Below are 24,471 nucleotides of genomic sequence, written 5' to 3'. Positions count from 1 at the left end.
CAAAACCAGATAATACTTATATTTTAGGTGGGGTTTTTTTAAATCCAGAACAGTCTTTTAGCCTAACTTCTGTTAGGAAAGCTGCTTAAATTAGCACCCTTTACTATAGCAAGCCGGAGGGAGGATGGTGGCCAATCCCAAAAGGAGGGGGCACAATTCTGTAGCATAAACCAGTCTCCTCCACAATCCCCCAGTGGCTTCCTCCCACCCCTGCTTCAGTTGTAGCCAGCCATGACACAGCTGTGCTCAAAAGCAGCAGCTCACCCTCCCTCCCAGTGAATCTGCAGTTCAGACTATGATGTCCACAAAGACACTCCAACTAAGTAATTTTCAAAGGCAATAACTAATCACATACACAACTCTGGAACATCAAGACTTTACACTGAGATCTTTCTCCCCTTAACTCTTTGCAAGGATTCACTTTGCTAGTCTCATAGTCAATCAGGGTAGGAACAGCTTCGATTATGTGAACACAGAGTAAGACACCGAAGATAGAGACAAAACTACAACCAGAGTGCTGAACAAAACAGACCTGGAGTTATTTCAAATCAGAACAGTCTGGGAGCAGACTCTTTGCAAAGCTGTGTAACTGTGCCAGTTGACAGCAGTAAGAAATTAAGTCATCCTGGGCACATCTGCATTGTCAGCTTAATGCAGCACTGAGTTTACTCTTGAAGCTCAGTCCTGCCAGCAGTCCCAGAACAGTGTTCTGCTTCCTGGTACCACAGAGCTTGGGAGCTCAAGGAACAGCCTAAGGGACATAGGTGGTGCAACCTGTCCACTTATTCTACACCTTTCTGTAGCATATTTTTACAGCAACAATGGTATTTTGAAGTTGCAAACTGCAAGAAGCATTCACTTGAACAAAACTAGCATCAACATAACCGCAGGCCTGCAGTGAAGGCTACAGCCTGGTCCATTCAAAGATGCTGCCTCATGGGGGATTGGCAGAGGATGCAGCCTTGCACTCCCTCATGCAACTGGAGTGGCAATCACTCCACAAGGGCTTGTGACATGCCACTGCAGCATTCTAGTGACAGCAGAACAACGTTGGTTTGTTCTTTAAGTCCCTAGGAAAGGTGGAAAGCAAGGGTTAAAAATTGACACTTACGTTTAACAAGTTCATTTTTAAATGCTGGAGGCTTCAAGCAGCTGAACGTTTCTCTGGATCCTGGGAGACTGGAGCTGCCAGCCAGCCAAGTGTGGTGATGCCAAGCTACAAACTGACCTCACAGCCAGGAGGATGCTGAATCACATGGTCATGAGAAGATGACAGACCCCTCTATCACATAGTCCATAAACTGCAGCATTCATACCTTCCCAACTAGTCTGTTTGCCCTGCTCAATAAAGATGTGAAAGGTGACATCAGTGGTGGCAGGCTCATCCCCCCCCTACACCACCAAAAGAGTTGTGCCAGTAATTCCCACTAGCACTGGGATCCTGCAATTACATATCCTCCATAAATGCAAAAAATTGGCACTTTCTGACAGCAGCACTCAACAAAAATTTAATTGAGATGCCTGCATGGATTTGGTCCCAAATAAAAGGAAACTCTGACACAGCAGTAAACAGCTTCATCACAATCTCCTCCAGGAGGGAAGCAGTGAAAATCACTTCCTTCATGGGAAGGGTAAAAAAAGGCAAACAATAGGATAAGTTAAGCTCCTTTTAAGTTACTATAAAATGTATGGCTTTATGTACTGTTTCTTGAAACACCTTAAATTTTCCAAAGACATTCAGTCTCAGGCAATGAATATGAGAGAAAGAACGAAGCATCAGCCCAAACTATTATAGATTGATGAAGCTATGGACAGCCGTAAGTTTGGATTTGTGTTCATCCAGGCCCCTGGGAACTGGTCTTAGTGAAAAAAGGATTAAGGAACATGCTGCATTGTACTCAGCAAAAACTGCTGGACACAGATTGCAGCAGCTGAAAAACAATTTTCTGTATATCTGCCCAGCATGAACATGCAGCAGTCACATAATTAATGTGCACTTACAACACGAGAAGTCTTTACTATCACAAGTTTGTAGTGGCCCCATCACTCACATGGCTGAGGTAAACAGCAAGGATTACTGGTCATAGCACATGAGACACTGAAGTTCAATTTACTAAAGATTACCTCCCTTGGAGAAGCCACATGGGCTTAACTTGAGTGACAGCACAGTCTGACACAGAGAAAAGTCATGAATGACAAATGCCAAGGAACATACACTGGAAGAGACCATTTCACTTCCTGATACGTTTTCTGGATCCTCGTGGGTTATGGAAAATACCCAAGCGTTGCATGGCAAAATTTAAAAAGCACTGAAAATGCTGTGAAGCAGAGGGGAAAAGCAGAAAGGAACAACAGGAGACTTCACACAATTTGATAAGCAATCTTGTTGGTTTTGGTGCTCAGAGAACTTCCTACCTCTCTTCCAGATAACAGAGATGCTTAATACAACAAGTGATACACAACAGATAAATAGACTTCCCCTTTCCTCTGGTATTTGGAGAGAGAATCAAAAAGGAACTATCAATGATGTTCATAAGGAAATGCATAAACTACAGGAGCTCTCAGTAAAAGGTAGCCAAAGACAGGTAATATTAAAAGTCCCTCAAGTCTCATTGATCCTTAATGACTCTTGAGCTCAGATTCCTAGCAAAGATCAGGGTTTCTGAGAATTTTATCTCAAGAGCACAAGAGGAGTTCTACAAGCTACCAGTATGCAAAGAGAGCAGGAGTGCCTCAGGCACTGGGGAGCTTGCCCTATCCCCTTCCCAACACACTGGAACCTTCTGTAGGAACCAGCTCTGCTTTTCTCACACTGCATTACAACTGTGGGCTGAAACTCCAAGGCCAAGAAGGAAAACAGAGATTCTTTCAGCTGAGTAACAATTGGATAGCAGAGCAAATTCAAGCAGCCTAAGGAGTTTTATTTCTGTTATGCTGTAGGCCTGGACCACTACAGTCCAGTTCATGGGCTATGTGTTTTTCAGACAAATCTGGTCTGAACACATCTGAAGAAGAGGCTGATGCAGTGCCTCTGAATGCAATCCACTGGGGCTGGCACAGCTAAGTACCTACTGAGCTTTTCTACCTGTCAGTCTGAGAACCTCACACTGTGACCTCAATGTCTTCCAGTGGTACTTCAAACAATCACAACCTACAAGTTTTGCTACTTCAAGGATTTCTGACCTGCTCTGTAGCTCACATCAGACAAGTATTGCCCTGAATCTAAACAGGGCACACTTAGGTCAATGATAGTCCTTGAAAACCAGGCTCTGCTGTGCAGAATCCCTGAAAGAAGCTATGAAGCTGATGACTTAGGAGCTACCTAATAGTTAAGAAGCTGAGCTGTATTTGTCAGGTGGGCAGACCTGAGTGGACAGAATAGAGAACAAGGATGCACAGGTGACCGTCACACACACAGCTTTTAGCATTGCCTACGCAGTTCTGCCCATCACTGGCACAAAGTGCTTGCAAAGGAGCTGAAGAGTCCTGCAAGAGTCCTGGTTCAAGACACTGCCCCTCCGAGTGGTTATGAGCCCCAGGCAGTGCAGTGGCCAGCTCTCTGAGCAGCAATTGAAGGCTGCACTCCTGCTTGTCTGTCACACCCATCCTGGAGAGGCAACTGATAAGGAAGAATTTCACAAGGGACAACTATAGAGAGTGAGCATCAGCTGGGACACTGTCCCTGTGCAAACTATCACATTCCCTTAGATCCTAGCTGTATTTTGTTCCTGTGGCACAAGGCAAGCCTTTCCCAAGTGATTCCTAAACCCCAGATGATGTACTGCCATGTACATCAAGTGAGACAGAGCAAGTGAGACAAGCTTGTTAGATTCAACATTTCAATGACTGGAGGAAATTTACAGTGCTTCACAAAGAACAGAAAACAAGAAACTTTTCATATACAGGGAACCACAATTTCAAAAGTTGCCATATAACAGTCAATGGTTGGTTCAACATCACCTGGGCAATTGTCTTTAGATCACATTTTTAAAGCCTCTCTCTAGAGGCCTCTTTCCCCAACAGACAAACTGAGAAATGCATTACTTGAATTTTTCAGAATATCCCAACTTTAAAACGTCTCACAGAAATATCTTTTGACTGATATTCCTGCACAAAGTAACTGGCAATACTCAGGAAAAACGCACAAAAACTGCAGAAAGACACCCTGGTCAGGAATGCTTGGCTATAGGGTCAGCAGAGGGTACCTGAATGTAAACGTAACCATTTGCATGTTGCAAACCCACCTGTTTGCCAGTCTCATTATCCTTAAGGATGAAATTAACTGCCAACATTTATCAATGAAGAAGAGCTCCCACATCCTGTCTGCTAGACACAGGGAGAGGCAAACAGCAGGAACAGCTGCAATTAACCTGGGGCCTAATTACAGTCAAGCTAAAAGAAGCTGTGATCTCTTCTACTCTACAGAAAACAAAACAAAACAAAAAAAAACTGTGAAAACTTGAACTGAAGAAAGAAGTGAGAAGAATGCCACGTTCTGTGAAGGGAAGCAGACCCTTAGCAAGGGCACATGAGTCTGGCTCTGTGCAGCACAGATTTTTCCCAGCTGCTGATCTCATCCTTTAACAAGGAAGCTCCCCAGGCATCCTCCCCGTGTGGAGAACCAACACACCACAGCTCCAGAACAGCTCACCCAGTGATGAGCACACAGCAATGCACAAAAAACAGTGCTGACAGTATACACTATCTTAAATTTTAACTGTCATTGGGAAACACTGATCAAAACCCAAGAAATACTAAGCTGCAAAGAGCACAACAGCCTGCACCAGAACAAACTGGGGCCAGAGGCTGAGGAGCACCTAGGAGTGGAGGAAGACAGACCACCAGAAGGATTTCTTTTCCTGAAACTGACTGCTGGACAGCTCTCCCAAGATCTTTATCACTCACTGTTTGCCTTGCAGCCATCTGACACACATCCCTCCTGGTTGGGGAGCACCACCAAGTAATGAAGGGCTGTGTCACTTCCTGGGGATGAATAACTATTAAAAACCTCAGCAGCTGGACTGGGATGAAGGATAAAGGACTTTAACAAGGGAGGGAACAAAAAGCCAAGCAGACTGGCCACAGGGGAGCAGCTGGTGGTGACACACAGCCCAGGCTGCAGCCAGCCAAACCCATCAGCACGTGGGCACTTTCTTAGGTCACATCAGACTGAAGCCCAGACCAACCCTCTGCCTGGTGACTGCCTGACCTTGCAAAATCCACAGGGACAAAAAGAACACAGCAGTGCAGTGACTTGGCCCTAGATGTGGATCTGTGGTCCCAAACACACCTGTAGCCTCAAATAACAACCCAAAGGACTGAATGATTTCTGTGCTCAAATTCCAGTTTTGTTTAAAGTTGTGTCACTTGGATTTTACATACTGTCCCTGTCTACAAGAACACTGCCTGTTCTGCCAGGCACAGAGACACCACAAAACACCCTGTCACCTCCTGAATTCAGCACAGAGTCCAGAAATTGTCAGGGAACAGGGTATCCAAGGGGGGTGATACAAGCTCCTCCAGTACAAGAGGAAACAGACAAGCAGGAAACAACAAATGTGACTCAGTCTAATATTTCTAATTGTATCTGCCTCTATGGAGCAGCTTGGCTCCTGATAGGATGTGGAGCAACTTTGTCAGGTGAAATAACACTTTTCTTTTTAAAAAAAACCCAAACATTTCTACTTAATGCAAACTGAAATTTTACAGGTATCTCCTCACTCCACATTTTCTAGGACTAGGCAGAAGAGGAAAGACAGTCCTTAAATGCTTGACTTTTTTTTTTTTAAATTTCAGAAATTAAGACATTTTCAATTTGCCCTTGTTGAGCTGTGAACAGAGGTAAAAAACATAGCTGTGAATAACAGCTTGCATTGCCCCAGAGGCCCAAAAGAAGATAAGAAACACACCATTTCCACAAGGACACAAAAGACCATTTCTTCCCTGAGATCCCAGCACAGGTGTAAGGAAACACACCTGACATGCAAATCTGTACTGTACAGCTTTCTGAGTAGCCCTGATCTGCAGCTGGAGCTAACTCCTCTCTCCAGCTGTGGCACCCAAAGAATCAGCTGGGACAGGACAAGCCATTCTACAGAGAGACCTGGATTTCCTGTAACTGTTAGCAGTTGCATGCTGTCATTGAGGGAAATACAGCACTTAATCACAGCCTCTTTTCAGACCTCAGTCTAAGCTCTTCTCTTGTTTTTCAAACAGCCAGGACCACAGTGTTTTGTCACCTAAATTGGCAGGAGAAGAAGCACTGATCCAAATAATGCTGAAGTTCGGCAACCTACCACAGCAACCCAAATGCTCAGGTCCTGGCAGCCCTGTCACAGCAGCCAACCCTGAGGGATGGCTGTAACCACTGGCACCACTACAGAGCTGTGTGACTCCCCAGCATAAGTGCTTGCTCTTCTCCAAACTGAACTACATCTTCATTACAGAAAATCTTGGCAGAAGCCCTGTAGAAACCTCGAGGCATCTGAAGATACTGAAACGCTAGCAATAACCTGCTTCTGTCTGATCAGGTCCTGCAGGAACAATGTATCTAGCTACTACAGACTGACAAGAACTTTCATTCCACTGTACAGTGCTCTGCTTCACATTAGATTTCTGATTTAAGTCCCAAAATGAATTCATTAATTTTGAATGAATAAGACATAAAAGTGGCAAGGTGAAAATTACTGTTGCTTAAAGTGTATGGGCATTGGACCAACTAAGACTCAGATGCTTTCTTACTCCTACTGTGACTTTTTGTAGTCAGTAGGGTATGCAGTGCCGAAAGTGAGGTTTGTCTGTACCACTTTGCAGGATGAGGATCATTTGTGCATATTTGCAGAACAGATCAGGAGCAAGCCATGATGCCCTACACAAACATACACCCGAGTTTCTTCCCTCACCTCACCCCAGGCTGCAGTGACCCCAGCATTCCTGCTGCTACTCCAGCTAGCACACGTTCATTCCCACATAACACAGACTCCTGTCAGGCCTATTTGATCCCACAAGGTGTAACTCCACTGGCTGTGTCTGGGTGCCTGCTCCTTAAAGGAAGCAATTTTACTGCAAGGTAAGACCACGGCATTATGTCACACTCTGGGCTATTAAAACAGAGAGGGATGTCAGCACCCTGTGCCTACACATACTGGAGTCTGACTCGAGGAGCACCCCAATTCCTGATGAGACCGTGAGCCGGGTGAGGAAAACGAAAGCAGGGGGCCTTTTTATGCACAGGGGAACACGTCCTTCCAGAGGAGCACATGACTACAGCCGGGTTTGTGCTAGAAATGCGAACGCGGCCGCGCCCGGGCCCTCGCACACAGCCCCGCACGCTCGGGCGGGCAGGCAGCACGGCCAAGGCTGCGGGAAGCCCGGCCCGGCCGCCCGCCCGGAGGGGCCGGGGAGCCTCGCAGCCCCCTGGGGCCCCGCCCCGCCCGCGGCCCGAAGGGAGGGTTTATTTACCTGCGGCCGGGCCGCGCCGTGCCCGCGCTCCGGGAGGGGCCCGCGCTCCGGGAGGGGCCCGCGCTGGCCCTGCCCGGCCGCCCCTCCCGCCGCCGCGTCCTGCCGCAAAGCCGTCCCGGCCGCCGCGGGAAACGGCTCCGCGCACCAAGGTTCCTGCCGCCGCCAGCGCCGCGCCCGCGGAGCGCCGACCGCGGCCGCCCGCCCCGGCAACCCACCAGTCTCACTTCCCTTAAAACCCAGCACTAGGAAAACCACAGATTTCCTGTATAAACACCCAGGGTAAAGCTCCACCTTTCCAAGTTTAAAGCAGCCGAGGTTCTCAGGGAGCTGCACTTGGCTTCAGGAGAGATGGGAAACGCAAAATCCTAACGGGATTTTAGCAGTCCCAAGGGCGGGCTCGCTCACCTAGGCGCGAAGGCTGCAGGAGCAGCTGGTGCACGAATCCATATCGCCGCAGGGCAGCAAAAGGATCTCCAGCAGAACCTGTTCCCAAGGAAAACAAAGACTTTCAAGACAATTACAAATGGCTTGTTTCAGGTAGCATGGCAACCCACCCGGCAGTACTGGTCTGTAAAAATAACCTCACGGCAAGAAATAGCCACGTCTGGATGAGGGATGCACCTGAATTTTGATGTCCCGTGTACACAGACCACCTCTCACCAGCACCATGCACAGGTCTGGGCTCAGGAGTGGGTGGTGTCTCACTGGCTGTGCCACTGGGGACTCAGTGGTGCTGTGCTGAGCAGCAGAGACCAGGTTAGTGCTGAAGTGGTGCTGAACTGAATCCATCAAGCAGATTCACAATCCACAGCAAAAGGCAGGAGTTAGGTCAGCTTCCACCAGTAGTTTTTCATCTCCTCACACATAACCATTTAGTGTATACTGCAAAACCCAACTGGCACAATTAACTAAGTAGTACTTGAATGGGTTATCTCACTTCAGTGACAGCAAGGATAAATGAGAGCCTTTTACACATAAAATACCAGTTATCTGGCTGAAAATTATTTAATCTTGGCCTCCAAAAATAACATATTACTAGACCACCATGCATTCCAAGTCCTGCTCCCAAAGATGAATGGCTTCTTCACTGGGTAACAGTCAAGGATTGATTTTTTTTTATTCCAATTCAGCTGTACCTGCCATGTTATTTATCACTATCCAGCCTTTTGTCAAATGGTACTTAAACATTTATCTCTTGAGCTCCTCAGAAGGAAAGAGACTCTCTAGAACTCCTGTATCTGACAGCGTTCCAGAACTTTCCCTCTCTTCCAGTTACAAACTAAACATTTCCTTTCAGACCCAACCAGAGTGTGCACAGGGCATGCTGGTCCATTACCCAGGGGGGACACAGCTGTCAGGGGAAAAAAGCAGCCAATGTGCACTGTAAAAAACCTCTCTTTCTTGCTTCTGATCCCTCTAGTTGATTTCTCTAGTAGATATTTTTCTCCCTGCAGTCTGTGTGCCAATGGAGAGAGGAAAAAAACCCCAAATATCAACACTATCTTTCAAAGCTGCAGAAAAACACTCTCAGTTCTGAAGAAATGGGAACCTTTGAAAAATTTTTGTTGTTGTTATTACTATATATATCTTTCAGAATACAAGCTTCAGATTTCGCAATTTTCATTTTTAAGCATATAATTGTCCCTCAACATGAAATCACAAGCTGTTTCCAGTAAGATATACTGGTTAAAGACAAAGTGGTAGCTATCTATCAGAACCTTCCTCACAGCTTGACTTCCAGCTGTGTCTTCATTGCTCACCAACCATCAGCACATGGCCCAACACTGAACTGTGCATGGAGCCATATGGTGGTTACCTGTATGAGTAAAAAAATTGTACACTGTTTTTCCATATGACAAAGACATAGAGGAACTCATCTTCCTGATACTTGGAATGTGTCAAATGTAATTTTTTCCTTAGTTTCAACACTGTGTTGAAAGAGGGAAAAAAAATGTCTCTCCTTAGCAATACTGGAAACAGCTGCTCTCCTTGTGGGACAGTTTGCAGGACCAAGTTTGCTCCTTCAATCTGAACATCTTCCAGGAATACTCCAGAATCATCGTACAAAGACCAGATCATTGCACCATGCATTCCTAAATTTGGCTCCTGCTCACAAGAATCCAAACCTCCTTCTCAAACTGGGAAAGTCTCAACAACCCTCTGGGTGCATCCTTTGCTGGCATAATGTGGAAGGAGCGATGCCCATTTATTGTGGCCATTGACCGACTTGACAGCTCATACCAGCTGAGCATTAGACCCACCAGTCTTCCACTGCCTCTGAAAAAGTGGCCTTTTTTCACACGTTTTAATTACTGACTCCCTACATAGAAGCTATTTCCTCACAGAAAGGCCATTAACTGGAGCGTTCAGCACAAGATGAAGCCTTTCTGATAATTGTTGCTTGAGTTCGTGTTTGTGAAAATAAATATCATCAGATGATTAAATTAAACACCACAGCCAGCCCGGCTATACACTATTTTCACTTATCATGCAGAGGGGAGATCAAAGAGAAAGGCTCAGGTAGAATTATCCCAACTCTTCCAAGTTTGGCTGATAGCTACCCATTGAACACGCTAATTAGCTTCCTGCTTGGGGTGTGCAGCACAAAATTAACCCTCCCAAAATTGGGTGGTACAGCCATTTTCATGCTCTGTAATCAACTGCATGCAGAAGGATGAGTGTCTCATCTCCTCTCTATAGTGAAGCAGCTGCTCTACCTGATTCTGATTTTGGGGGCTCTTGGGCCTCCATCCCCTTAGGAATTTTGTGTGGGCGCGAGGAGAGCTGTGCCTGGGGAACACGAGGAAAGGCTGGAAGCACCCCAGTCCTGCGGGGTTTCTGCCTCCCAGCCCTTCGCTTCCCTCCTGGTGAGCAGCCATGCCCGTCTCTGCGCTCCTGCAGTGAGTAGCAGCACGGCTCTCACAAGCCCCTGGCACGGGGAGATTAAACAGGGGGATGGTTTCAGAGAGGGAGTTTGGCCCAGCACCTGCCTGGCTTTGCCTCCTTGGGCCCTGGAGGGCAGGAGAGAAGAGCAAGGCAGTGGGCAGCGTAGTCTGTTCCCACTGCGAGCCCGCTGTCCTCCCGTGAGCACACACACCCACACAACCAGAAAGCTCTGCTATTCTTCTGCTAATGGGATTGGCACCGCTTAAAGCAGTCTGCGAGGGTATTGTCTGCAACCACAGCAAAAGAAACATTATTCAAAGGCTATTCAGGCCCCAAAAGAAGCGGCAGAGCAGAGTAATTATCGAAGACTCTCCATTAACGAGGGCATCTTTGCTCTTTGTCTGTGTTGGTTTAATAAGGGCCACTAATGGGGCCGGGGGAGGGGTGCACTAATGCTTCTAAACAAACCTCCTTCCCTTCCCCACCCCCGCCCTGTGAGGAGAGCTGCCTTTATGGGCACTGACAGCCGGGCTGGGAGTTACCATATTGCAGAGTGACCTTCGGGAAAACTTAGTGTGAACCCGGCCGCGTTCAGCCCCATCCCTACCGAGCCGCTTGGAGCATCGTTTGGGTAGCTGTTCTCTTTTTAGCCTTTCCATATTTCCCGATGCTTGCCAGACCCTTTTGTACACCCCCTGCCCGACCTCTCTCATGTCATCTCGTGACCCTTCATGGCTGGACACGACGGCACTGAGTGGCAGTAATGAGGGACGACAGTGCAGATTAAGTTCCCGCAGCAAAACCTGGGGCTGCTGTCCATTATCCAGCAGCTGCGACTGGGAGATGCTGCTGGGAAGGCACGACTGGAGCAGCCTCCCCTTCCCACCCTGCCAGAGAAGGCAGGCTGGGATTTAGCATGGGCCCATGTCTCCTACCTTGTGGCTGTGAGCAGTTCTCTGGTGATGAAGAGATGGATGGAGGCAAAAGCAGGCGTGAACCTCTATCCCGACACTCTTCAGAGCCACTTTCAGGAGCATGCAGCTGAAATTCTTCAGAGGGCTCCTGAACTGCCCCCATCTTCAACCACCAGCTGTAAGGGGCCAGCCAGTTTTTGAGGCAATTTGCAATATTACAGGGTCAGATGTATGCTGGTCACTAAAACAGTGAAATGGGGCCAAGGGGTCTCAGGAGGTGTCTGCAAAAGACAGCACTGAAAGAGAGAACTGAAATGGTACACACAGATATGAGTATTGAACGATACAGCCTGTTCCAGGATGGTGTAGATACAAGGCTGAGAATTTCGAGAACCATTTTTAGCCAATGAGGAATCTCAAGAACAATAAAAGGAAATTGTTCCCCCAGCACTTGGAAAGGTCTTTTGCTGAAGCCAAGCAATGGACACTGTGCTACTGTATCTCACCTTCAAGTAGATGGTTGTACTGCACAACCAGTCCATGGACTGCAGAGACAAAGCAGTGCCTTTGTGCCTGTACATGTGCAGGGCAGCAGTCTTGGGAACCTCACTGCTGAGCCTCTTTTGTTATGATAAATTATTTCATTCAGCTGAGGTATGGAATAACAAAATTCTCTGCACAGGCACCCACCCAGTCCTCTCCACTTAGGCAAATATCCTGGTGCTAAAGGTTTATCACAAACAGAGGAAGAAAGATATGTGGAGACAGACTCCTCACTTAAACCACCTGACTGGTTTGAAGAAACGGCCTCCACAAAGGAGTTTACCCTTGTTTCCTCAGGGCTTGGTAGTTTTGAAATTTTCATGATTTTTGCCTTTTCAACATTTCACCAGTAATTGCATCTCTTCTAACAAAAGAAACTTCTCCAAGGTGCTCCTCTGAACACCATCTCTGTGGGATAAAAACGTCTCAGAACAATCTTGCAAGTCAAAGAAAGAACAATCACCCTTTACACACAGAGAGCTAAGCCTCAGTGAAATTAAATAATACCTGAGGTCATTCTTGCCATGGCAGAGCTAGGAAGTCGATACAGTTCTTTCTCTAAAGTCCTACTGCAGCATATCAAGATCACTGGTATTCCTTCACCCTCTTGAATCACACTTCAGGATCATCCTCCTCATACAGAAAATCCATCTTGTTTTCAGAATTTCCTTCTTTATGTTAATCAGTTTCTATTTTTTTTTCTCCTTCTTAATAATGATTAAACATGCATAAAGTAATGATTAGTAGTAGCACAGCACCTGGCCTCTGGCATGGTTTTGCTTTATAAGTGTCTTTAAAAGTCCTCCTTCTTTGGCACTAGCAGATAATACTGCCAGCTTTGTTGCAAATGAAGACAATATTTGAATAAAAAGCAGTGACTCAGGAGGAGGAATTGAAATCTCATTGACATCCAAAGCAAGGGGAAATTGCCAGAAAGGTGGGGAAAAAAAAGTAGATTTATGACTTAGAAGATATGGATACCATAAAACAAGTAATTGCAGCATGCAAGGGAGAGATGGTCAAGCAGAGATCTGTCATGAGAAGGGGGAGTCCTGAGACCCCTCATGACAGAAAGCTCAGTGAGCAGCTTGTGCATAGCAGGCTGAAAGGAGGAGAGCTCACAGTATCCTATCGCCCAGTGACAGAGATAGGATGGGCAATGAGAGACTGGTGGATCTATTTCTTGGAACTTCAGACACACTAGGACAGCTGAAGGTGAGGCATTAGGTACAAAAGAGACAGAAACTCAGCAAGTAAGGTCTTGGAAGCAAAGCTCCGGTCTAAGAGCCACCATCTTGTCTGCAAGTCTTTATCCAGCTTATTCTCCTCAAGGCCTAGCTCCTGCAGTGAGCAGGGAATGACTGCATCAGATATCATCAACCCAGTTCTGTTTAGACTCGCTCATTAACACCTATAGTTTGGTATAGAGATCTTCTCTCACCACCCTCCCCCTTTGTTTATTTATTTTTATTATTATTATGAACTTTACTAGCACTTGAAGCTAACAGACAATGAGTGCAGGTGGATTCCTCCAGGTTGTTCTACTTCACTCTACTGCTGTTATCTTGTTACACTTTAAATAAACTATCTAATTGGGATCTGATCTGAATCCTACTAAAACAATGAAAAGGCCTTCATAGTCTGTGCACTTTTGGATTGTGCCTCGAACTGTATTTGATCTTATTTAAGGTAGCTTGAGCCATTTATTCAATTGCACCTTCATCTTGAAACCCAGGGGAAACTGGACTGGAGTAAGGAGGAGTAAAGTATGCATTTCCAGAAAATCTTTTGTGTATGTTTGCAAGGAGAAGACATATTATATGGGACAGGAAGCAGCTATTAATCTCTGCAAGTGCCATCCTGGTTTTGTTCAATGCAACTTCCCTGCTTTGTCTTTGTATCCTTAGAGCTCTTCTTTCTCTACTAAATAGGTCTCGTTCTGCCAGTTTAGCAAAAACCTGTCCCTCTAATGCCCTCAACTGGTGCTTCCTGCGCCTCCTTTTCATTCCTGCAGGCCATTCTCCTGGTAACAGGAATGGCACAGAGAAGCACCCACTCAGCAGCCTGGTAGATCAGGGTCCATTAGAATAGGGGGGACACTAGTGACTGTGTGACATTTTTGCCTGTCCATGCAGCTCCATTTAGAAAGGTTTACAGGCAGGAATGCCACATTAGGGTGATGACTTTCTTCCTTTATTCCTCTGGTATGCCATGGGCTTCCTGTGTGAGTTTAAGCAAGCTGTTTTAGTCTCCACATCTCCATCTCCCTGTCCAGAAAGGGAAATGCTGCTGCAAGGGTATATTTGAGAACACTTAAACTCTACACTGATAGGGACTGAGAAATCTAGTTTTCTTGAACTCCTGTCCTGACTAGGAGTGGCTTCTGTATCCCTGCACCATGTTTAACCTCCCCATCTTATGGAGGTGTAGGCAGCCTTAAGGGATGCAGCTGAATGTTCAGTACTTTCATTTCCTGACATGTCTTCTGCTCTTCTCTACCTGCCTATGAACTCTCCCTGCCTACCTTTGCTCCAAGCCCAACTCTCTCCTTGTCTTGGCCTTTTGTGGCATGTTTTGGTCCAGTCCATGGTTTCCTCAGCTTCCCCATCATAGGCACTGACCTTATTCTGGTGACAGGACATTGCTCACTCACCCTGTGAGGTCTTTACATGACAGGAGAGAGGAATATCTGTACCATGGGAGGCAGCTCAGTGCAGAGATTCCCCTATCCAGCACCAATCCTGCCAGCTTCGGGACTGGGAGGAACACTGACACCTCAGTGCTCTCTGTGCAACACTTCACTCACCTATCTGTGGGGCCCTGTGAGCAGCCATCCTGCACCCAGAGCCTGGGCCAGTCCCTCCACATGGCAGCACAACCCTGTGGAGCCTCCAGCCAGTTCAGGGATGTCTCACAAGACACTGCTTGCATTCAATGTGGATACAGCCTATGTGAGCTCCTTGCTGGGGTGCAAATGCTGTGGGAAGGAAATATTGAAGCTGCAGTAAGATGAGTGAACAGATATTTTACAGCAATAAGTTCCACCCCAATCTCCCTGAAAAGGTTTGGATAGAGAGCCCTGATCCAGTTTCCATCTAGAAGAAGTCTGAGATGCCAAAGCTTTCACAAACATAATCTATTGACTCTACCTTAAAAAAAAAAGTCTACAACAACTAACCACTTGTAATTGCTGCTGCTAGCAAGTTGCTTTTATTTTCTCCTATGAAGTTACAGCCAGACCTTCAATGTCTGCCTCTGTACTTCTCTACAGTGACTCTCCATCTTAATGCTAATTTAATTAGCAAATAGCAGAGCAGGGAACTCTGGTTGATGTTTTAGCCTTTCAGGTGAGCTGCAGTTCCATGGAAGTTAGAGCAGCCTCAGGGCTCTTTTTCTTTCTGGTATAAGGGCCAGAGCTCTCAAGACCATAAATGTGGCCCACAGGTATAATTTTCCCATAGCTACAACTGCTATACAAATACTATCCTGGGACCTAAAATCCTTTTTTACTCCATCTATGCATCATGGTACTCATGTTCAAAGTACATCCAAGAATACGGCCAGCCTCAACAGTGTGTGTTATAATATTCTCAGCCTTTTCCATTTTAACTTTTAAAGCTAGGGCACAAATAAAAAGAAGGGGAAAAGGCTGATAGAATTAACAGGGAATCCAAATAAATAAAAATGATGTATTGGTGTTCATGCAGATTAACCTCTTAGGTGATAAAGGAACATAAGTTTGCCTTGGGCAGAGGAGTCTCTACAGTGTCACCTAAAAGAGAGTAACAGCTTTTGGTATTTACTGCATCCTGTAAAAGTAAAGCCCAAACAATCAAGCTTTAGACAACTGTGTCACAAGACACCAAGGAGAAAAGCTTAGGCACCCTGTATCTGAGTATACCCTGAAGAGGCTGAAGTATCTTCTATTCCACAAATCAGACTGAGCTGCAAATCAAAACTGTAGTACTTATGCATAGGTATCTATGAAGTCAATGCCACTGTAATGCCTTCCCATCTTCAGCCCTTTGCAAGAGCCCCCTTTTTCTGGCTTCTTTATAACAGGATCTATATCCAGCAGGACAGCTGGTTTCTGGCAGTAATATGCCACTGAAATCCTGTGACTTGCATTTGAGTGATTATTTTGTGTCATATCTAACATCCACCTGTCTATACGGACCTTCCTATCCAATGTATTACATTTTGCCCACCACGGCTACTCTGCCGGAGCCCGTGGCCAGGCATCACTGCCCTCTCCCGGGCAGAGCTGCCCCAGCACAAACGCCAAGCCCGGCTCGCAAAGCTCTGCACTGCAAGCAAGCCTGCTTTGCCTCAGGCACTGGAGCAGTATGATTGTCCTTTTGCTGTTGCCCTGACACTTAAAGTAACCTCACCGAGCATTACAGTGACAGCTGAGCTTCTGCTGAAGGATTAAGGATTAGCTGAAATATAACTAAACAGATGAGAGGTGGTGCTCACTAGGATTGGAGGTCCGTCCACATGTCAAGAATTCTGAATGATGAAATGGATGACGTAAATTAAAATTTGTTCTGATTATGGTAATCAGCTAATATATTTAAGCTAGGCCAGTTCAAGTATGGTCGCATTTCAGCCTCTAAAGACCCCAAATTCTGGTTGCTAATGTGCTGTCAACTGCACTGTTACAGTGACAGATCGCTAATGAAGAACAACCAGGAGATGGCAAAAGAGCCAGTCAGTATGTTTCACGATGTTACCCTGTGGTTTCAAGTCTCCTCCTTGGGTGCTTTAGAGAATTCTACTTGGACTACTACTGTGTGTGTATATATATATACACACAGTAACATAAGTGCTCCTGGTGTTACAGGTCCTGTGTATTCATAGGGATACAAGAGAGAGACAGAAAGAACTTATTTCCTCAGAGGAAGTTGGGAAGATAAATCCAGTCACAACTGGGAGGTGCTCAGATATAGAAGAAATTGCAGCTACAGCATTTCAACATCTAAGTGTCTCTGAAAGCCATGTGTAATTTCCTAAGCAGATACATTCAGCCCTTCTAATTTTGCCAGTGATGGAAAAAGGTGCATTATAGTCATCAACAGCACTTTACTTTCCATCTGTGTTTCCTCAAGAATTGTGCAAGGTATCATGATTCATTCTGACTGCTCAAGCCATGAGCTCCCTCTAGCATCAAAAAGGATTAATACAGTTGGTACCTTTGTAATCCTAAAGGAACAGAGAGCAAATATAAGGAAATATCAGTAAGATGAAAGACATCTGACTCTTTTCTTCTTTTTTGGACAAAAAAACAACAACAAAAACCCAAAACCAACAAACAAAACCAAAACAAAAAAAAACCCCACCCAAACCAAAATTCTTTAAGCTAGCTATGTGCACATAGGTAAATTTGTCACCCTAAGAATGATGAGGCAAACACACTCCCAAGGACAGGAAAAGGCAGGATCTTAGTTTACATCCTAATCCCTGAAATACAGGTAGAAATTGTGGAAGCCCGCTCTGGTTATTAGCTTTCACAGGAGACCAATATATAAAGATGATGATTCTGGTCTTGAAGCTGTGCTCATTGTTTAGATGAGCATTGTCACCAGAAAAGAAATAAAAAGAGAAAACAGAATGAACCTGAATAATAAGCAGGTGAAATTATCCTTTAGAGTACCTCAGACCACAATATTCCAGTTGGCCATTTAGAGCTTCTCTAGTCTTTCCTTCCAATTTATAGCATTTGGGAGCAAAACAAGATTGTTTCAGTGGTGTTAGAGCGCCCCTTCCCCAGGAGTACCTAAATGGTGTCACTTGAGTAAATCATGTGAGTGAGAAAGGCATCTTTGGGCTACGGTTTAAATCTTCTGGAGTGTTGGCAAGTTTCCTTTCCCAGAGCCAGGGAAAGAAGAAGCCATGTAGCCAACATCTTCTTTGGTTGCATTTGGGAGTGGTTGTGGCGGTGACAAGCACAAACATGCTAAAGCCTGTACCTCTGCTCCACTGACTACAGTATTTCTGTTGTGCCTGGGGCACAGGAAGCCTCTCTCTATGGCACTGCAATTCTCTCAAAACACAGAGAGAGCAAAGAATGTCAGAGTGAGACAAAACTCCTAACAAGATAGAAAAGGTCAAATGGATTTGCTGCTACACACAGTTGCTAGTGAAAACTGCAAGCCAAACTAGTACATAGAAGTAACACCAACCTTTATACCAGTGCTCAGTAGTTTAGAGAGCTCCTTCTCCCATGCTCAGAAGAAAGCCACAACTCTAGTCCAGGCAGGTATCGCGGATTTCAGTTATTTCTGACATTCCCAGTGATTCTGCACCAGTGTCTGCTGTCCTGTGTTGTCATCTCCTTATCACAAAAGTTCCATACTGTCATCTCCTTATCACAAAAGTTCCATACTGTTGTCTCCTTATCACAAAAGTTCCATACCTTCTTGGTGTTTCTCATGGGCAGCTTTCAGAGCACTGACTCTTTCTTCTTCACAAAGCAGCCAACTGACTCCAGTTCCCTTCTCAACCACCCACCCCACTCTTTTATAGCACTCTTCTTCTCACTGCTTACAGCTGTGGCCTGTTAAAGTCAGGCCTGTTCCTAATCTTTGCTGATTGGCCCAGCTGCAACTCCTTAGGGGTAAGATTACTTTCTACACTATCGTTATTTTCTTATATTCTATCCCCCTACAGTCCTGTCTTTGACATTTAAGTTTTGTCTTTCATTTACATCACATGTCTATCACTGCTACCAATATTCCAGAAAGATCAAGCACCTAATTAAACTCCCTATGAGGCTTCAGTTTTGAAGATGCTTATGCAAGAAGGATCTTTCTCTGTGTTAAATCCAAACTGGTCCAGTCTTGCTGGGATGATCACAGACTTCATTCAAGGTTGCAAGTTGCAGAATAAGTAGCACTGGAAGTCCAGGAGCCTCTCCTTCTCCCTTCATACAGTCTGAGATGCTTTAACTTCATGCACTCATGTTGTGGCCAGAGAGTCCCAGTGACCCACACACAGAACATGTGTTGTGCCTTTTCTTAGGAGAAGAAGAGCATTGTGCTAAGCAGGGACACTGCAGCCTCTGCCATACCCCCCTACTGCCAGAGCAGGGGGAAAAAGACTCAAAGGGTGAAGTGCAGGGCAATCAGCTGATGTGGAAAACCAGGTCAGGCCAGGCTGAGATAACCACATATCTGCCAGTGCTGATACTCCAGAAGTGGTGCCTAATGATGCTGGTAATTGCTTAGAGCTCATCTACATTTAGAACTTTGGCACTGCCTCTCCCTTCAGTGCTACTTTTGCTGATGTGTTACATTCTTACATGCACCACCTCATAGACCTCCTGTCTGATTGCATGGGCCACCCCACTGCAACCCCTCCTTCTCCACCTGTCTGCAGAACAAAGCAATGCTGGACACTGGCTGACAGAAGATATTAGTACAATTTTTCACTCTTTAAAAAACTCAAGACACTCACCTGTGTAAAAATTTTAAATATGCCAGGTGTTGTCTCTGTTTCTGGGTTTAAACAAAACATTTATCATGGACTCATCTTTTTATCATCTCACTGGTATGTCAGCAGCAAGACACTGAATAATGAACACAAAGTACTCCAGGCATCTCAGAGCAGGCAGCATCACTGCCTTACACCATGCTATCCTTGGCTATGATGCCAGTCAAACTTTTCTGGAAACCTGTTGAGCTTTGTAACATTATGCCCAAAAAGTAGTGTTTTTCTGCGTGCAGAGGTGGCTCCAGAGTCTCTTCTTTTTGGAAAGAAAATGGAAATTCTGGGCATTCAAAATTAAATACAAACCTGGTTTCCTTACTTGAAACCATTTAAACTGCAGTCAGGAATCTACAGTTCATTTCAAAATAGTAATTTCATTGCTAAAAACTCCTGACAACTCTCAAAGAAATGGGAGCTCATCAATTCTGAAACACAGACAAAAAGAGCAAGTACAGCATGTGAAGTCTCTCTCAAATGTCTCCTGATAATTATCAAGAATATGCAACTTCTACTATTTGTTAGAAAATATATGAAATATCATATCTTGCCATGAAGTACTTGTGTCTTATGCTCTAAGTATTAACTATTAACTTATTTTAACTTACTCTACATATGAGATCAGATAAAACAGACCCTACAATGGATACACAAAGGAACGAACACCAAATAAAAGCCTGACAAAGCCAACAGAAACCAAAACCACCACAGACTTGCATTTTAGAAAGTGCTTTATTTCCCAGTTCTTTCTGCAATGACTCATAAACATTATTTTTGTTTGCAAGATCAAAATAAACATCAGTGTACCACCAAAAGTATTAGGCTGTAGTTAATCTCTGAAACTTCTTACCTTACTAATGTTAATTATGCTGGCTGACTTTATGGTACATCTTGTTAGCACCTGTCCCCAGTGATTTTTTTTCCATTTTTGCAGTTATTAGCTAATCTCACTAGCAATCTCTCATTTTGCAAAGGAGTTCAGAAGTCTGAAATAAGAGGAATGGAGAAACTTTTGTTCATACATTAAACTAGATGAATAAAAACATTTCACTATGAAAACATCAATCTTTTTACAATTGCAACTGATGAACCCTAGGTCATAGCTCCTGAAGATGCTAGATTTGGTTCCAGCATAGTCTTTTTTTTTTTTTTTTTAACATGTTAAATTCACTTTGCCTGATCTAAGGAAAAATCTCAAGTTTATGGAATACTTCAGCTCAAACTATTTTTGGTAGCTATGAAACATGGATAATCATGGACTTTTCCAGAGCAGCTGGTGGCTAAATAAAAAATGAAAAATTCCTTTCCCTTTCATAAAACTTAAAAAGAAAAGAGAATTGCCATATGTATTACTTCTATGGCCCTGACATGGCCAGAAAAGCTTAACAAATAAATTATACAGCAAATAAACAGTAAGACAATAATCAATAATGAGTGATACAATTGGAAGAAAATACTTGAAGTTACAGTGAAAGTACAATTCTTTCTGAAGCTCATCTAATTCATTATCAAAGAAGTCTTTTTCATCCAACTGTTCATAAACAGTTTTATGGACAACTAAAAATTTACCATGTTCCCTTTAACAGAGATTCTTCCCTTTATAGTGAAATGTGAAGAGAGAAAATGAAAAGAAAATATTAATTTAGCTAATGTTAGGAAGCTATCCATCAATTTTATATTCCAGTGCCCCCATTATAAACCAGTAAGTGTGCCATGTCACCTAGTACCCTGTCTAGGTACCCTTGGTGTCCAGTGCCAGGTATTTTCCAAAGGTGGTGTAAGAACTTACATATAAAACTTACCCTCTAAAGGAAGTTCCCTTCTTAATCAGGAAAATAATCTCTGGAAAGTACAAGAATATAAATCTCATTGCCAAACTCTGCTTATTTCTTTTCCCAAAGTTAACAGCACTTTCACCAAAGATGCCACTCACCACAAACTTTGCCCCATTCTGAAGCACTGCTAGACATAACACTGAGAAAATACCACAACCTTAGCATCTGTAAGGACAGCTTTACCAAAGTATATAAAGTAGAATCTACTGCTGCAGCATCCTCTCCTCAGAATGACTCTCCCATGCTCAAACCTGTAAAAATATGTCTGGTATTGTTTTCCAGCTGAAATGTAAGGGATTAGACATGTTCCTGAGTTAATTCTCCACCTGAGATCTACTCTAGTGAAGTGAGTATGCTGAACTTGAAAGGCCTAACCAGAATACATCCAGAAATGCAATTCCTGATTCAGACAAGGTACACTACTTCTTTCACACAAAATGAGTTCTTAAAAATAAAAAATTAAAGGCAATACTGACTTGCCGTTATCAAACAGACATCAGGATTTTCCACCGTGACTTGCATCCAGATGTAAATTTCAATATTTGAATCAATATGAGGAAAGCTAATTTAATTTATTGCCAATTAAAATGGATTAAAGCACTGAGAAACAAAAGCAAATTAAACCAGCACATTTTTGCCCTCTTTCCTCAGACTCAACTTCACACTTTGAACCCCCAGCTTCTCTGTCTCCCCTCGTCCAAGGCAGCACAAGGCAAAGAGGAATATGGGCATTGCAGTCAGTCTGTAACAGCTCCTTTCTGTTGCTCCATCACGGTCCTCTCCACAGGCTGCAGTCCTTCAGCAGAAACTTGTTCTGGCATGGCTCCTCTCCATGGACTGCAGTTCCTTCAGAAAAATCTGCACCTGCTCTGGCATGTGATCCTCTGTGGTCTGCAGGGAACACACCTGCTCTGGCACCTGAAGCAATTCCTCCCTCTCCTTCTTCTCTGACCTTGGTGCTGAGAGGACTGTTTCACCTTCTTCCTCACTCCTCTCTGTCATGCAGCATTTTCCCTTTCTTGCAGACCCCTCCCCAGAGGTGGCTCAGCTTCACTGATATGCTCAGCTGCATCCTGTGTCCATTGCAGAGCTGCCTGGAACCAGCTGTGTCCTGCACAGGGCCACCCACACCAGGGCACCTGAACTCAACACAGAAGCACAAACTCAAAGTTGAACATTAAGAACTTCCTGGCCATCTCCTGTGCTCTCTTTCAAGATGTGCCCAAAGAGTCATTTGTGGGACACAGTGGGGCAGACCCACAGACTGATCTGGACTCACAGCAATACTTTTGTACTGATAAGGTGCTGATGCACAAAGTGCAAGACACTGCTGTCATCGGCACAGCTCTGCATTTGTGCTGACCTGTGTGGAGATGCAGGTGCAAGAGCAGAACCTGTGGCAGGTGCTTCCTCTGAGGACCTCTGGAGTGAATGGGGCAGTGGAGCTCACCCCAGTATTTCCCATTCCTTAAGCAAAATGCAATAGCATCTTACATTTCAATCATGTAAGAAATCAAACTCCAGCACAATAAAGCAAAAAGGAAACCCCAAAACATGGGAAACTGAGGACTGAGAATTTTTTTAAATGAGAAATTTGTTTCTGTGCTGCTCTGAGTATGAGAAAGAGGCAACAGGAGAAAGGCAGAAAAGTAGAAAATCAGAACATGTTAAAACTATTTTCCCACTCCCAAAAAGCAATGAGTACAGTGGTAGGAGACAACAAAAAATATGGCTAGGCCAGTGAGAGGTAATTTTATGGCTTGTATTATGTGCAAAGTTAGAGATGCACTAGCACCTGACATGAAAAACCTGTGCAGCCAAGAAATTATTGTGAGGATATTGATTTTAAACCGGTAAAGCTCTCTTTCCACAGATCATCTGTTCTCAGTAGAAGTCAGATCAAGCAGGTTCCCACTTCCTCCATCTCCTTCCACGTACAGAACACCTCAGGTGTGATAACAGCTTTGTCAACAGCCAAAACCATGGAGTTATCAGACCAGTTTGCATTCAGAAGAAAACCAGCACACTGAAGATAAAAGCAAAATACACAATTACCATTCTAGCTTTTATTAGATGTGAGTTCAGAGCATAAATGGTAAAAAAGTCAACAATTAAAAAGCAGTATATTAAAAAAACTTTTACCATCTAAAGTGAGCCATTTCAGCCATAAGAAATTGCAATCTTCAGCTGTAACTTTGAGAGCTTTCTATCTCCTGCAAGCAGTTTTTTGCAAACTTGTCTTCCTCTTCTGTTCTCTTGAAAGTTATCTGGAGTACTCTCAGAGGTAAGTGATCCTGAGAAAACAGCAAATGAACTAAGAGATAAAAGTGGAAGACAAGGGGGAAACACCTGCACACTTCTGACAACTGAAGTGTTCTCTGTTAGAAACAAAATTTCCAGTTCTCTCTCACATTTAATTTTAGCTTTAAAAGAAACAGCTATGCAAAAAAGTTACATAAACTTAACTTAACAGTGACCTGATAAAGCAAAACTGAACTTAGATCTATGATAGATTTTTAGGCCCAACTTATGATTAATTTGCAGAAGTACTGTTAAACTGTAAGCTGGCTGTGGGGAGAAATTGAAATTTGTTTTCTTCTCACTGCTGACCAGTGTTTGTCAAGGAACATATTTAAGAAAAAGTATTGTGTAAGGGCAATGCTATGTAAAGAGCAAGAATGCCTATGTTCACCATTATATTCTTTAGTTGTTTATTCCTTCTACCAGCTCCTATTCCTAAATTAAGGACACTTGAGGGTGACTGTTCTAGACACTCCCAACTCTCTGTGCATTTTCCACCAAGTTTTCATACACAGAGACTTCATCTTCCCTTAAGCTGGAAAGCAGAATTCCATGAGCCATCCTTCAAGAGATGGAGCTGGAAGATTTTTCTTCTGCTCAACAAGCACTGCAGAACAAAGGGGCATAGCCTCAGAATTTGTCCCTAGCTCAGATTAAGATCAAACTCACAACAGAAGGCTCTCAGTTCATGAGACTTGACTATTTTTGACACCACTGGTATCACTAAACCAATGCAAATTCCATGCACAAAGAAAATTTGTCATATCTAGAACTGATGTGACGGATGTTGATCAACAAAAGGTGGTTTGCAGATAGTGTTACTGACATGCTGTCACATGACCAGGTAGATCATGCAAATGAAAAAGTGCCCTCATGTGATGGGACAGGTCTTAACTATGGATTCTGATATTAGATGCAAGACACTGAGCACAGCACAGATGGAAGATCACCTACAGAGGAAGAAAAGTGCCAAACCTTTCAGGCTCTGAGCATGGCGGTTTTGAGGGGTAGTTTGGAATGCTTCATGTTCTGGATAAAAAAGAAAA

The 24,471-nt window shown here is 44.2% G+C and overlaps 2 protein-coding genes across 20 annotated transcripts in view; both read right to left on the bottom strand.

Moving 5' to 3' along the window:
- The window catches only part of PLEKHM3 (pleckstrin homology domain containing M3), a 122,996-nt gene extending 115,052 nt beyond the window's left edge, over nucleotides 1-7,944 (bottom strand). Inside the window, exons 1-2 of one of the 5 annotated variants that reach the window (XM_071434692.1) lie at nucleotides 7,462-7,644; nucleotides 1,112-1,338 (exon numbers count right to left, since the gene is read on the bottom strand). The gene's annotated coding sequence lies outside the window, so the exon portion shown is untranslated. Of the gene's footprint in view, nucleotides 1-1,111; nucleotides 1,339-7,461; nucleotides 7,652-7,866 lie in introns of those variants that run through there. The other 4 variants (XR_011680352.1, XM_071434695.1, XM_071434696.1 and 1 more) reach the window with 4 other exon arrangements.
- A 15,327-nt stretch (nucleotides 7,945-23,271) lies between these two features.
- The window catches only part of CARF (calcium responsive transcription factor), a 30,943-nt gene continuing 29,743 nt past the window's right edge, over nucleotides 23,272-24,471 (bottom strand). For 11 of the 15 annotated variants that reach the window (XM_071434676.1, XM_071434686.1, XM_071434680.1 and 8 more), the window contains 2 exons: nucleotides 24,401-24,454; nucleotides 23,272-23,418 (listed from right to left, as the gene is read on the bottom strand). The gene's annotated coding sequence lies outside the window, so the exon portion shown is untranslated. Of the gene's footprint in view, nucleotides 23,419-23,446; nucleotides 24,033-24,400; nucleotides 24,455-24,471 lie in introns of those variants that run through there. The other 4 variants (XM_071434673.1, XM_071434681.1, XM_071434685.1 and 1 more) reach the window with 1 other exon arrangement.

Source organism: Agelaius tricolor, unplaced genomic scaffold (genome assembly GCF_023055355.1).
Source record: "Agelaius tricolor isolate 1412-34295 unplaced genomic scaffold, bAgeTri1.0.p SCAF_10, whole genome shotgun sequence".
Lineage (NCBI taxonomy): Eukaryota > Metazoa > Chordata > Aves > Passeriformes > Icteridae > Agelaius > Agelaius tricolor.
Note: the sequence above shows the minus strand (reverse complement) of the source record. Positions and strands in the feature narration are given on the sequence as shown.